General features: G+C 37.1%; 1 pseudogene; it reads left to right on the plus strand.

Moving 5' to 3' along the window:
* The first annotated feature begins 8,210 nt into the window (after positions 1-8,210).
* On the plus strand, positions 8,211-11,811 carry LOC127674594 (ras-related protein Rab-18-like; annotated as a pseudogene).
* Positions 11,812-15,651: the final 3,840 nt, after the last annotated feature.

A 15,651-nucleotide genomic window follows, 5' to 3' on the forward strand; every position in this document is an offset into this window, starting at 1 on the left:
TTACTCATTATAAAAATAAACCCTATTGGTCTTTGCAGTTAGCTCCTAGCAAACACTATTCTATTTCCTGTGTCTATGAATTTGGCTTTCCTAGTTACTTCATATACGTGAACTATTACAATATCTGTACTTTTGTGTATTGTGTCCACATACCATAATATTTTCAGATTCGTTCTTGTTACATGTATGACAATTTATTTTCTTTTGCAAGGCTAAATAATATTACATTGTATGTATATACCACATTTTACCTATTCCTCCACAAATGGACATTTGGTGGCTAACTTGTACTTATCATTAAAAAATTCTGCTAAGGAGATTGGTTATACAGATACATATTTGAATCTGTCATTTTAGATGAATTTAGAAATACAACCTCTACATTATATGGAAATTCTGTGTTTAATTTAGAAAATGCCTTGATTTTTATCTAAGCTGAACTATACATTCCCATAAGTAATTCACAAGTATCCTGATTTCCCTATGTGCTCATCAACATTGGTTATTTTCTGTGGTGATTTAAGATGATCATTTCTTAATGTGGTTTTAATTCATATTTCCCTAATATTTAGTGATTCTGAGCAACTTTTCCTGTGATTATTTGTCATTTTCTTTGGGAAAATACACAAGTACTTTATCCTTTTTACAATGAAGATTTTACTGAAAACTTTTCATTCTTATATCCTAAATGTTATTAGTCACTTACCATTTTTTATGATTTGTAATTCACATTTTTATGATTGCCATGATCAAGGAGAGCATTTAATTGGGGCTGGCTTACAAGTTCAGAGGTTCAGTCCAGTATCATCAAGGTGGGAACATGGCAGCATCCAGGCAGATATGATGCAGGCAGAACTGAGAAATCTACATCTTCATCTGAAGGCTGCTGGGAGAAGACTGATTTCTAGGCAGCTAGGGTTAGGGTATTAAAGTCCACATCCACAGTGACATAGCTACTCCAACAAGATCACACTTTTCCAATAGTGCCACTCCCTGGGCCAAGCATATGCAAATCATCATACCATTACACTGGGGGTGTGTGTGTGTGTGTGTGTGTGTGTGTGTGTGTGTGTGTGTGTGTGTGTTGTGGGAGGAATTTGAGACAGATCTCATCCTAAAGCCACTCTCTGGCTGGCTTCAAATATTAAGCCATTATCCTGCCTCATCCTGCTGCATGCTTGGATTATAGGCATGCAAGTCTATGCTTTGTCTAAAGATTTATGATATTTGAAAGAACATTCTTGGGGAATGACTTAGTTAGCAGATTCAAAGATCTGAGTTTATAAAAATGCCACCATGCCTTTTGTTCTCCTCTTGTGTAGTCTGAGCTCCTAGTCAGTGGATGATACATGATACAATGGAGCTAGCTCTTCAGTTAATTGTCTCTGGAATGTCTCAGAGAGCTGTTCAGATTTATCCTTCACCTATTTCCTTTTGACTCTAAATCTATTCAAGATGAAAAATGAAGATTAGCAATCATAGTACCTTTGTCAAACATTTGAACATGTATTCAGGGGTTTATTTTGGAATCTCCAGTATATATCATTGGTTGATAGTTTTCTTTCTCTTCATGTTATTTCCATATTGATTCTTTTACTGTAGTTATGAAGTTAGCTTTGAAATTAGAAAATGTTAATCTTCCTTTTGTTCTTTCCCAAGATTGCTTTGTTTGTTTGAGGGTCTCTTGAAATTACATATGAATTTTGGGATAAGATTTTTTTCACTATAAATCATTAGAGTCAAATAAACTGATTTTTTGTGCATTGTTTTGCATATATCATAATATATACAAAATGTTTGTTGACACCTTAATATAGTTTTCTAATCAGTGCGCACAGAATGACTTTCCATTTATTTATGCCTTTAATTTTCTTCAGAAGTGTTTTCTAGTTTTCAGTTTCTTTGGCCTCCTTAAGTATATGTATGAAGATTCTAATCTTTTATTGCTGTTGTCACTTAAATTTTTTAGCAGATGGTACATTGCTTATATATGGACATGACACAGTTTTGAAGTTTTTCTTTCTTTTGTTTTTGTGTGCACATTTGATGTGTTTGAGTGCCAGTGTGCATGTGCCGCAATGCATGTGGAGGTCAGGGGACACTTTTCAACAGTCAGTTTTCACCTTGCACTTTTGCAGTAGGCTCTGTTGCTTGCAGGCATTTGTCTTCTTTCACTTCCCATCTGGCTTTAGGATCATAGATGCATGCCACCACTTCTGGCCTTTGACACTCTTTGTGTGGGTACTGGGGCTTGAACTCCCATCACCAGGCTTCAGTAGCAAGTGCTTTTATCCACTGAGCCATGTCTCCAACTCCATGACACATTCTGTATGTTGAAAATGTGCTGGTATTGTTTATTAAGTTTGACTGGTTTTCTATAAAATCTGGGTTTAAGCCGGGCAGTGGTGGTGCACGCTTGTAATCCCAGCACTTGGGAGGCAAAGGCAGGCAGATTTCTGAGTTCAAGGCCAGCCCAGTCTACAGAGTGAGTTCCAGGACAGCCAGGGATACACAGAGAAACCCTGTCTCGGAAAAAAACAAAAAAACAAAAAAAAAAACAAAAAAAAACAAAAACAACAACAAAAAAACCCATTGGGTTTATTTTTTTACAGGTTATCTGTATGAAGATTATTTTATTTATTCCATTCTAAGTTCTATGGCTTTCACTTGTTTTTCTTGTTTAATTGCTATATCTATGACTTGAGATACCACGTTGAATAGAAGTGGGAAAAGTGGACATCTTTGACTTATTCTTGATTTAAGGGAAAACTTTTCAAACTTTGATTTTGTTATATGAGTTTGCTGTAGACTTTTCACATGTGGCCTTTATCAAGTTGAAAAGGTTTCCTTTTATTTCTAGTTGGTCTTTTTTTTTGTCAGAAAGTATGTTGACAAAGAACTATAAGCAATTGAGGAAAGCTGGAAGCAGGACAGATGGCTTTCCCCAGAGACGAGTACGCCAATTGATTGTCAGCCACATTAGAAAGACTGAATAGGTTATATTTAGGAATATATGTATATGTATATATTCATGAAATAATAGTGGAAAAGACGCTTTAAGTTTGAAGGAGAGCAGGGATTGGTATGTGGGAGGAATTAAAGGGAGGAAAGGGAAGAGAGAAATGTAAGTATATTATAATCTCAAAAGTAAAAAAAAAGTAGCATCCTTTTTGGATTCCCCATTATCTAAAGACAATTATTTGTCATTTGAGAAAATTACTTTTTTAAAGTTTATCCACACAGCACAGCAGTGTATTGTCAATAGTCTTTCTGCCTTATTGCCGCGGCACCTTATACTTCTATTTTTTCCCCCGACATAAAATTAACTGTATTATAATTTTTTAACTGCAGTAAGATTTTCCATGTGATGGGTTTAGAGAGACTTTTACTACACTTTGTACCATAGGGGCAGTGGGGGATGAGAAAACAATTTAAAATGATTGTATACATCCCTATTCTGACTCCACTATATAATAAAAAAGACATCCCCCCAAAGAATATTGTATTTGTATAGATTGTTATTTCTACATAAATTGATGAGTGTTACTGGTTCTTGGTTATTAATAGGATATTACATTGATTTCTGTGTTTTCAATTACCTTTATATTTGAGGAATAAAGTTAATCTGGCTGTGGAGCTTTATTCTTTAAATAAATAGGCTGATAAATTCTGTTAATATTCTGTTGACAAATTTTGCATTAGTATTCATAGAAGATAGTTTTTCCTTCTTGGGGTACCTCATCTCAGTTTTTTACCTGGCTAACAATAGTAGCCTTATGAAATGAGTTAGGTAGCATTCTTCACCTGCTTTTTCTTTACAGTCTTGTGGAAGACTAGTGTTAATACTTAATATAAATATTAGTAGCTTATCCTTCAACTACTTAGTATTTTTTCTTTCTTGAGGGGGAAACACAAAGTTTCTACTGATTCCTTACTGTCCTGGATTCCTCACTATGTAAATCAGGTGGTCCTTGAACTCATAGAGATCCACCCATCTCTGCCAAGTGCTGGGGTTAAAGGCATGCACCACTGTGCCCAATCTTCATTAATTTTCTTTTATAAGTTTGGGGTTACTGATTTAATATTCTTACTAGGTATAGGTCTATGTAAATTTTCTAGTACTTCATTATTCTGTCTTCATAAGTTGTATTTCTAGAAATATATATTTGGTTGTCTAATTTGATTACATTTAATTGCACACAGTAGTCATAATTTTTATGTCTGTGAAAGTGGTAATTATCAGATCCAAAAGAAATTCAGGGCATATGGCTCTCTGTGGGGCCTGCTAACATACCAAAGTGCATGCTGGCCTTGAGACCCACTCAGTGACTGTGGTTTTGCTGAGTTCTTCTCATCCCATCCATTACCCTAAATTTCTCTAGTTCATGGGCTTTCTTTCTAGTATCTCATTCCTATATAATCCTTCCATTTTTAGCTATATGCTCTCTTGGTACCCCTCTCTCTCCCCTCTCATGGCCTGGTCTAATCTGCTGGTCATGTTTAGTCTACTACTTTCCCTGCTCTGGACTCTTACAGATGCCTCTGGCTACACTCTCCTTCATATTTACAATAAAAACCTTCCACTCTACCATACCTTGAAGCAACAATGTCCTTACTTTATACAGCAGTGTTTCTAATTTGATTTATAACTGTTAAATTTAGTCATATTTTTCTTGTTTTAGTCAATCTATCTAAAGATGTGTAATTTTTCCAAATACTGTTTTTCATTAATTTGTTTTCTATTTTGACTCTACCCATTTCCTCTGTGATATTCATTATCTGTCTGTCTACTTCTGCTAGCTGGGGTTAACATTATTCCTTTTCTAATTCTGTAACACACACACACACACACATACATATTATTGTTCACTTGAAATCTTTTAAAACTAATGCTGTTACTGAATTATTTATTTCTTATAGCTTGACAGTTTTATACATGTATATCATGAATTTTAGTTATTTTCACCACCCCATTTTCCTCTGTTCTTCTGCCTTCCTCTTCACTGAAGCTTTCCTTCTTTCTATCAAGTCCCCTCCTTGTTTTCATGTCTTCTTTTTCTCAGCGTTTTATTAATTTGTAGCTCTGCTCAATCATTCTTAATATGCTCCCTTCTAGTTTTCTAACATGAAATATGTGCACAAATCTATAATTTTACTTTTAAACAATGCCTTATTTATATTGTAAGGATTTGGTGCTTTATATTTTATTATCATTCTTTTCAAAATACCTAATTTTTTAAAAATCTCCTAATTTGTTTTTGATTAATTTATTTAAAAACTGTATTTATTTTATTGATCCTTTCATTTAATTACATTTTATTCTGAAAACATTAAATGAATTTTGTTTGATCTCTTAAATATGTTAGCATATTTTATGGCTTATAATATAGTCTATTTTGATGTGTTTCTCAAGAAACGGAGCATAATGTATGTCTGGCTTTTTCTAGAAGAAATATTCTATAGATATCATTTAAATCAATTTGACTGTAGATACTGTTCAGTTCAACTTTATTTTTTTGTTCTTCAAGACAGGGTGCCACTATATAGTTCTGACTGACTCAGGAAGTTTGCTGTGAGCGTATGTCTCCTAGGAATGTCAGAAGCTACCCCCTTAAAGTCTCATCAGCATGGCTGCCTAAACATGAACTAAACAAGGATGACATGCTAACATGGTCAGGGGAAAGTTCAAGAGCCCTCAACCCTACACTAAGAACTGTAGGCAACAAGGGATGCTGAGATTGGGAGAAACAGTCTGCACCAAGGAAGAACACACTGATTCTTTATCCTATATCCGATTGTCAACCCAATGAAATATAAGTGTCATTGTGTAGACTAAACAGATTGCATTTAAATATTTAAAAATATATCTGTTATAAAGCATGTGAAATACCTATGAAGGAGTACAATATCACTTGAAATGGGATAGGATATTCATATACATATTTATATGTAATAACAGTTAATAGAAAAAGGAGATCATGAATTTAAAAGAGAGCAAGGAAGTGTGTACTACAGGGTTTGGATGGAGGAGAGGAAAGTGGGAAATGATGCATTAATGAAATATAGAAAAGGTAAATAATACAAAGGAACAATGGATCTAAGAGCTGATTCTTTGAGAAGATAAACAAGACTGATAGAACCTTGGGCCACTAACCAAAAGAGAGGACCTAAATTAACAGAATCAGAAATGAATAGGAAAACATTATTACACAGACACCAAATAAACTCAGAATATTATAAGGAAATGCTTTTTAAAAAACATTGTAGTTGAAAAACCTAAAGGAAAGGGATGAATTGTAGATTCAGAAAAGCCACTGAAATTAAACCAAATATAAGTCAACAACGTATACAGACCCTAGAAAATGAGGATATTGAAAAAGTAATAAAAAGTCTGCCAGAAAAAAAGTAGAGGTCTAGAGCTAGATGGATTCATATCAGAATTCTATCTACCAGACATTTATAAAGATCTTTACCTATTCCTCCATAAATTATTCAAAACAATAGAAACAGAGGAGCACCACCAAGCTTCTATAAAGCCAGAATCACTTTAATACTCAAACAAGGGTAAAGACATAACAAAAAGAAAGCACAGGCCGATATCCTGGATGAACACAGATTTTAAATGCAGCAACCAGAAGAGAGCCTTGGGTGTCCTCCTCTATTAATCTCTGACTTGAACTCAAGTTTTCTCACCTAGACTGGAAGCCAACAAGCTCCAACAATCCTCCTGTCCCTCCAGCCCCCAGAGCTAGGATTCCATGTCTTTATAGGATATCTGGCTTATTATGTGTGTGCTGGGATCTAGGTTCTGGTCCTCCTGATTGCAGAACAAGCACTATTAACTCACCAGTCCCTAAAGTAGGTTCTTGGAAACAGCATAGTTTCATCTTCATTTGTTTTCATGTACGCTGAGTGAATCTAACTTTTTTTAAAAGATGTATTTATTTGTTATACGTAAGTATACTGTAGCTGTCTTCAGACACACCAGAAGAGGATGTCAGGTCTCATTATAGATGTTTGTGAGCCACCATGTGGTTGCTGGGATTTGAACTCAGGACCTTCAGGAGAACAGTCAGTGCTCTTAATTGCTGAGCCATCTCTCCAGCTCCATTAATCTAACTTTTAATTAGAGTATTCATAAAATTCACATTTAAAATGAGATCTGGAGAAATGGCTCAGTAGTTAAGATCACATACTGCTTCTTATAGAGGACTTGAGTTTGGTTTGCAGTACCCACATCAGGTGGCCCACAGTCCCCCTGTAACTCCTGCTCTAGGGGATCAAAAATCTTCTAGCCTCCTGGACACTTGCATTCATGTGCAGATACTCCCACACACAAATACACACCATTAGAATTTTTAAATATATAGAATTAATACTGAGGCATTTGATTTGTATTTGTCTCATTTGTTATTACTTTATGGATGCTTCCATGATTTTAGTTTCATGGTTTTTCTCTTCCTTTGTGCCTTTCTGTTTTTAATTTAGCATTTACATTATTCCATGTACTATTTTAGCATCTTAATTATACTTTTCTGGAATTTTTATGGTTATTCTAAAATTCATTATGTTACTAAAGATTTTACATCTCATTTCAAGTGAATATGTACTGTAATGTTTCATTATATTTCACATGCTTTCTGACATGTTCAAGTTGTCCCTCCTATCCACTATAACATTGTTTGAATTCATATAAAATATTCATGAGCAGTAATTGTGGAAGACATTTCTAATTGTTATTTAGTACAAGCTTATCTATCAATCAACTATTATAAAGAAAATATATTAAAATTTAATTTACCCATTCTTCAACAATCTTCATTTTCTCATATACAGATCTACATCTCTAACTTACACAATTTTCTGTTGTTCTGAAGAATTTACTTTAACACTTTTTGTAAGACACACTTACCAGCATCAAATTCTTTCAGTTATTTTCCTGAAAAAAAAAGTATTTCACATTTACACAAGAAATAACATTTGCTGCATATAATATTTCATGTTGTGTTCTCTTCTTTAATATTTTATATATTCTACTATACTTGCTTAAAGATTGCAGTTTCTAAAACAAAATCCATGTAATTCTTATTTTTAATTCTGTAAGTACTTGTTCATTAACAAATTCCTCACTACCATAAAAATCACCCGAACTATGTTCTCCCTTGTGAGTTGTTGGAGGGCTCATTGGATAAAGTGCTTTCTGTGCAAGCATGAGGACCCAAGTCCACATCTCCAGAATCCTTGTAATTCTAGACATGGTGGTATGTGTCTGAAGTCCCAGAACTCCTACAGCAAGCTGTGAGGCAGAGCCAAGAAAATCCCTAAAAGGTTGTGAACTAACTAGCCTAGTGTACACAGTTATTAACATGAAGAGCTTCTGTTTTGAATAAGGTGAAAGGTAAGAACTGACATTAGAGGCTGTTCTCTGACCTCTACCTGCATGCCCAAGCCATGCCTGCACACACACACACACATACACACACACACACACACACACACACACACACAGAGAGAGAGAGAGAGAGAGACACAGAGAGAGAGACACAGAGAGAGAGACAGACAGACACACACACACACACAGAGGAAACAGTCAGAAAGGACTGTTCATATAGGAGAAGAAGGGGATATAAAGGCTTGATGAAGATATAAAGAAAAGGGAACCCTTATACATGGTTGTTGAGAAAGTAAATGACCATCAATTGTGGAAAATGGTATACAGAGAGCATTTAAAAAGTACAGTAAGATCAACAACCCACATATGAGTATATACTCTTGTGTGACAGATTCCTGGGGAGATGGCTGAGAACAGATCAAAGTACGGATACCAATAAAGTCCATCTTGCTAAGTCAATTCGTTTTATTTGTGTTATTTTCAGAAATGTCCGTGAGGGGTTATGCACAAGAGCAGAAATGACCAAAAGATAGCTAAATCACCAAAGCCACCAACATAGGTAATGGCTTACTAAACATGGAAACTTGGAACACAATACACAGTCTGTGGGCAGCACAACAAGCTGGAGAGTGTCCTTTCCAGGCAGCTCAGGAACCTGAGCCTCTTCCAAGTATCCTGAGTCTGTTAGTCAGAGTTTCTATTCCTGCACAAAACATCATGACCAAGAAGCAAGCTGTGGGGGGATGGGTGGCTGGCGAGCTGGCTCAGGGATTAAGGGCACTGGCTACTCTTCCAAGAGGTCCTGAGTTCAATTCCCAGCAACCACATGGTGGCTCCCAACCATCTGTAATCAGATCTGATACACCCTTCTGGTGTGTGTCTGAAGACAGCTACAGTGTACTCATATAAATAAAATAAATCTTTTTTTAAAAAGATTTGTAAAAGAAGAAGTGGGAGGAGAGGAAGAAGCAGCAAGTTGGGGAGGAAAGGGTTTATTCAGCTTACACTTCCACATTGCAGTTCATCACTAAAGGAAGACAGGACTGGAACTCAAGCAGCTCAGGAAGCAGGAGCTGATGCAGAGGCCATGGAGGGATGTTTCGTATTGGCTTGCTTCCCCCGGCTTGCTCAGCCTGCTCTCTTATAGAACCCAAGAGCACCAGCCCAAAGGTGGAACCACCCACAAGGGGCCCTCCCCACTTGATCACTAATTGAGAAAATGCCCCACATCTGGATCTCATGGAAGCCTTTCCTCAAGGGAGGCTTCTTTTTCTCTCTCTGATAACTGAAGTTTTTTTCAAATTGACACACAAAATCAGTCAGTACACTGGGTAATCTTTGATCCTTCCAGGCAGTTTGTCTGATCTTCTGTTTCCAAACAACTCAACTTTTGTCTCTTTTAAATGGCTTCTCTGGTCTGAGACTGCCTCTCAGCAGTCCTTACAGTTTGTCTATGTTTGAGAATGGAAGCTAGAGCTAGAGGGTCTCAGTATCAGGGACTTCCCAAATCCTTTGAATTGTTTTCTGCCTGTGCTCTAGGAGCTTCTCTTCAGGGTGGAATGATTCACCCACCCACCTTAGAAAACCCAAATGTTTCATCCCCTTTAAGATCCTCTGTTTTAAGGAGCTCTCTTACAAAACAGTTTAATCTCACACGAATACAAAACAGATAGTTTAATCTCAAACAAATACAAGACAGACAGTTTAGTCTCAGACGAACTGCTACAAACACTATCAAAAGGAAATGAAGTCAATATGCTTATCAGCACTTTGATACTTTTTGGAGTGCTATGTGCAATGGCCAGTGGATTTAGAAACACATTTAGTCTGACAACTAATGAGTGAACCGAGATTATGCTATTCACCATTTTGTGAGAAGAGAACCCTTTCATTGAGACAGCATGGAAGAGACTGGAGGATGTTATTGATGAACTTGGAAGAAATAAACAGGCAAAGGAAAATGGATAATGTATGTTCACACTTACATGTAGATTTTCTTAAAGCTGAACTCACAGATGGTGTGGAATAATGGCTATAGGTGCTTGGTCTGAAGTTATTATAAATATTTGGTTAGATAGGAGAAATAAGTTGAAGGGATCAGTTGTTTTTCATGGTAACAATAGCTAATAACACTATATTTGTCACTTGAAATGCTAAAAGAATGAATTGTGAGCCTAGTTTGAATCAGAAAAAGACACGTTTTTGAACTTTAACTCAATTTGACTATTCTACAATTGTATATACCTCAAAGTACAATGCTATATATGATGAGTAGACTTTTTATCAGCAAAATAAAACAAAGAAGCCATGTGTGTTCATATACACTGCATTCCCAGCAGTTGTAAGATTGAGGTGAGAGGACCATAAGGACCATAAATTTGAAGACAGTCAAGGTTACATAGATAGATACCGTCAAAAGAAAGGAAAAAGGAGAAAGGAAGGAAGAAAAGAAAAGAAAAAAAAGACAGACATAACAAAAGTCAAACAAGAAACCCTAAACGAAATCCAAGCATTTGCATCAAATGTGAACTGACCATGAACTGAACTTATAATGAAACTATCTCATTCTTTTTTTTTTTTTTTTTGGTCCCTTCCATTTTAGTTGACATACATACAGAGTTTTAAAATAGAGAAAAGTAGGCAGATTCCTCAAAACCAATTTAAGTTTTAAAAGAAACTGGCACGGGCATGGGACACCTTCCCCTTGAAGAGCTGAGGACAGGAGGCTTGCTGGAGTCAGGCTGGAGAGAATGCAGGATAGACACTGATCACCCTGAAGATCCTCACTGTTGGCAAGAGTGAGCTGGACAAGTCCGGCCTGCTGTTGAAATTCACACATGATACTTTTGGTTCAGAACCTATAGATAGCAACAATAGGTATTGAGTTTAAAGTGAAAAAGAATTTCAGTATATGAAATAAGGCCAAAAATACAATATGGGAGACTGCTGGCCAGGAGAGGTTTCAAATTAACTCTCAGCTGTTATAGTGGTACACAATGTGTTATATTAGTTTATGACATCACCAGAAGAGGCAACTTTGTTAAGCTGGATAGTTGGTTAAATGAAAAGGAAACATACCATACAAGAAAGGATATAGTTAACATGCTGATTGGAAATAAAATTGATAAAGAACATCTTGAAGCTGATAGAAATGAAGGCCTGAAATCTGCACAAAAGCATGTCATGTTATGCATACAGCCAAGGCTGAAAACTTGTGACTCTTCAGTGTGCCTTTAAGAAACATTGTCTACAAGATCTGTTAGACACCTGAGCTGTGAAGAAGTGAATATCAAAACAAAGAAATCAAGCTGTCACACAAGGAAGAGACCCATGAAAGAGGAGCTTATGGTGACTACTGTTCTGTTATAAACTCTAAGAATTCCATCTCTTGCTTATTTAATCCGTGCCATCTCTCTTAACTGCTATTTAGAGACCTTGCAGTTTGCACATGATTGTTTTCATCATGGCAATGAATATTTTCAAGAAAACCCACTCAGTACCTTGACCAGATGAAATATTATGTTAAGCATGCCATCTGTAGTTTTTCTTTTATGTAACATAAAATAGGTATACTTTCCTGAGAATTTTGGTTTATGATTTACATTTACCATGCCACTTTTTAAATGTCCTTCTGTCTAGTATGTTTTGCTAAAGGTCTCCTTTGGTTTTATTTTTATTTAAATTCCCTGATCAACTACTGTGTTACTTGCTATTAGAACTAGAACCAGGGCAAGGTATTCCTTTAAGAAATAACAAGCACAATTTTCAGTTTTGCTAAGATGCTACAGATTCTTTGTAGTATGAAGAACTAGTCTAGGCCAATTCATATTTAATTACTATCTGTTTTAGTGATGCCTCCAAATTAGTATTAATACTACTAAAGTATTGCTATGCTAAAGCAGTTTGATATTTTACTCCAGTTATTAGCTCAGTTAAGCTGAACTTTAGTCCTGTGATGCACACCTTGGATTCATGATCCATGACACAAAGGTTTAGTTACTTGTCATATAACAGAATGGCAATAAGACTTTCCCTCATTTGGGTTTTAGGATAACATGAATGGTGTTTTGTAACTCATAATATTTTTTTCTTTTTTTTTCTCTTTTTTTATTGAGTATCTTCTTCATTTACATTGCCAATGGTAAAACCTTTCCCAATTTTCCCCCTCCCAAAAGCCCCCCTCCCCAATGATTCCCTACCCCTCCTCCCTCCCTCTGCCTCCATGTATATGCCCCTCTACCAGACACACTCCCACCTCCCCCCCCCCATCTGTTTCCCTTTGTTGTGGCCTCTATTGAGCCTTTACCTGACCAAAGACCACTCCTCCCACTGATGCCCAACAAGGCATTCCTCTGCCACATTTTTGGCTGGAACCATGTGTACCACTTGGTTGATGATTCAGTCCCTGGGAGTCTTGGGGTGTCTGGGTGTTTGAAGTCATTATTCTTCCCATGGGGCTGTAAACCCCTTCAGCTCCTCCGGACCACCCTCCAGATCCTCCGTTGGGGACCCCAAGCTCAGTCCAATAGTTGGTTGCTAGCATCTGCCTCTGTATTTGTAAGGCTCTGGCAGGGCCCCTCTGGAGACAGCCATGGCATGCTCCTTTTGGTATACACTTCTTGTTGTAGTGTCAGGGTTTGGTGACTGTTTATAGGATGAATCCCCAGGTAGGGCAGTCTCTGGGTGGCCTTTACTTCAGCCTCTGCTCCACATATTACCTCCCTTGTTGCTCCTGTGAGTATTTTGTTCCCTTTCTCAGAGGAACCAAAGCACCCTCACTTAAGTCCTCCTTCTTCTTGAGCTTCCTGTGCTGGGTGAATTGTAACTTGTTTATTTTGAGCTTTTGGGCTAACTTCCACTTATTAGTGAGTTCATACCATGTGTGTTCTTCTGTGATTGGGTTACCTCACTCAGGATGACACTTTCTAGTTCCATCCATTTGCCTAAGAATTTCATGAATTCCTTGTTTTTAATAGCTGAATAGTACTCCGTTGTGTATATATGCCACAGTTTCTGTATCCATTCCTCTGTTGAGGGACGTCTGGGTTCTTTCTAGCGTCTGGCTATTATAAATAAGGCAGCTATGAACATAGTGGAGCATTTGTCCTTATTACATGTAGGAGCACTTTCTGGTTATATGCCCAACTCATAATATTTTTACTTCTAAAACCAGCATCTTTTTTCACAGGTACTGACATTTTTTGTCTAGGTGCCTTAACTGTGGCTTCTGTAATGTTTATGACTATCTGTGTCTTATGCCTTCTCTAGACAGCTACTCATTATTTTTTTTAAAAAAACTATTTCTATGTATGGAAGATGAAGGAGAATAATACTAAATTATCATTTGAGAAAGATATCCATTTGCTCCTGGATTCTGATGTAAGGAAAAATGCTATTCCAATGATCATTTAATCTAACAAGTATCTAATATGTCTCAGTGCTCATTGCTGTGAAGAGACCACATGACCACAGAAACCCTTATGAAAGGAAATATTTAATTAGGGCTTGCTTACATTTTCAGAGCCTTTGTTCATTTTCATCTTGGCAGGGAGCTTGGCAGCATGTTCTGGAAGATCTGCAGGCAACAGGAAGAGTGAGTGTCACTAGGCTTAGCCTGGGCTTCTGAAACCTCAAAGCCCACCCCTAGTGACACACTTCCTCCAACAATGCACATCCACTCCAAGAAGGCATACCTCCTAATCTTTGTCAAGTAAGACTACTCCCTAATAGCCACACATTCAAATATATAAGCCTATGGCCATTCCTATTAATCCACCACTTTACACTCCCTGACCCTCATATGCTTGAAGCCCTGTCATAATGCAAATATGCATTCAGTCCAACTTCAAATCGAATCCATTTAGTATCAGGCTTTTCTTTAAACTGGTGCCCCCTTCTCCTCAAATTGTATTTTTTTTTTATATTTTGCCTTGCTCCTTTTCATTATTGATCTGGATAAGAGTGGCCATTAATAATCACATAACATCTCTTCTGCCAATGTTATTAATTCAAAACTCTTCAGTTTAGCTTCAGGTATATATTTTTAGTCAGGGGAAGAAAGCAGCTGTATTCTGTAACTGCCTGTGGCTATGGGAAGCGAAGTCACCTAGAAGGAAAGCTGGGGCTCAAATAGAACAATCAGGCAAGAGAAATAATAAGCCAAGACAATGTATTTCTCGATGTTTAATAGGCAACTCTAAATTTAAAGGTAGGGGGGAAACCCCTTCCCCCAAAGTCTGGAAACTTGTCCCCTAAACTAGTTTGGTTGCTCAGCAGGTGGCTGCGCCCTTTCAGGAAACTGCAGGTCCTTGGAGAACAATAAACTTCACCTTGGTCCTAGAGCTCCACCCTAGGTGGGAAGTAATGGATAGCATGGAGGTCTAAAATTCCTGCTCAAAGGCTAAGGGTAAAGCACAATATTCTTTGCCAAAAATATCACAAGAATGATATTTAGTCCACTCACTACTATTCTTTTCCTCTGAAACCTCTTGAGTCAGGCTCCCACATTCCATAGCATCTTCACTACCACTGTGTTCCATGCTTCTACTATGATGGCCCATCAAGCCCCACTTAAAAGTGTTCAGTTGCTTTTCTAGTGCAAAGTACCAAAGTCCATATTCCACCAACAAGCAGCATGACCAGGCCTGCCACAGCAGTACCCTAGTCCCTGGTATCAACTTCTGACTTAGTCAATTCAATGCTTGATTGTTGTGAAATGACAGCATGACCATGGCAATTCATAAAGAAAGCACTTATTCGTGGCTTGCTTACAGGTCCAGAGGTTTAGTCAAGTATTGTCATGGCAGGGAACATGGCAGCATGCAGGCTGGAGAAGAAACTGTGATTCAATATATCCAGATTTGCAGGCAACATGAAGACTGAGTAACACTGGGCCTGGTTTGAGCTTCTGAAACCTCAAAGCTCATACCAGTAGCATACTTCCTTTAAGAAGGCCACATTTCCTCCAACTAAGGCAACACCTCTTATTCCCTGTCAAGTATCATGACTCCTTAATGACCACACCTTCAAAGAGTTGAGTCTATGGGGGCCATTCCTATTCAAATCACCATATAATAATTTATTAAAACCCACCTATACAATCCTATTACCATCTGGAAATACTATGTCCAGAGAAATGATTTTGCTGAAAACGTTTAAAGAGTGCTTTTTACTCTGTTGGGTCATATATAGAAATTTTTTAAAAGGCTAACATCTCTTCAAACTAAGCTATGGTGAAAGTAATATGATTTACATAAACA

Source organism: Apodemus sylvaticus, chromosome X (genome assembly GCF_947179515.1).
Source record: "Apodemus sylvaticus chromosome X, mApoSyl1.1, whole genome shotgun sequence".
Lineage (NCBI taxonomy): Eukaryota > Metazoa > Chordata > Mammalia > Rodentia > Muridae > Apodemus > Apodemus sylvaticus.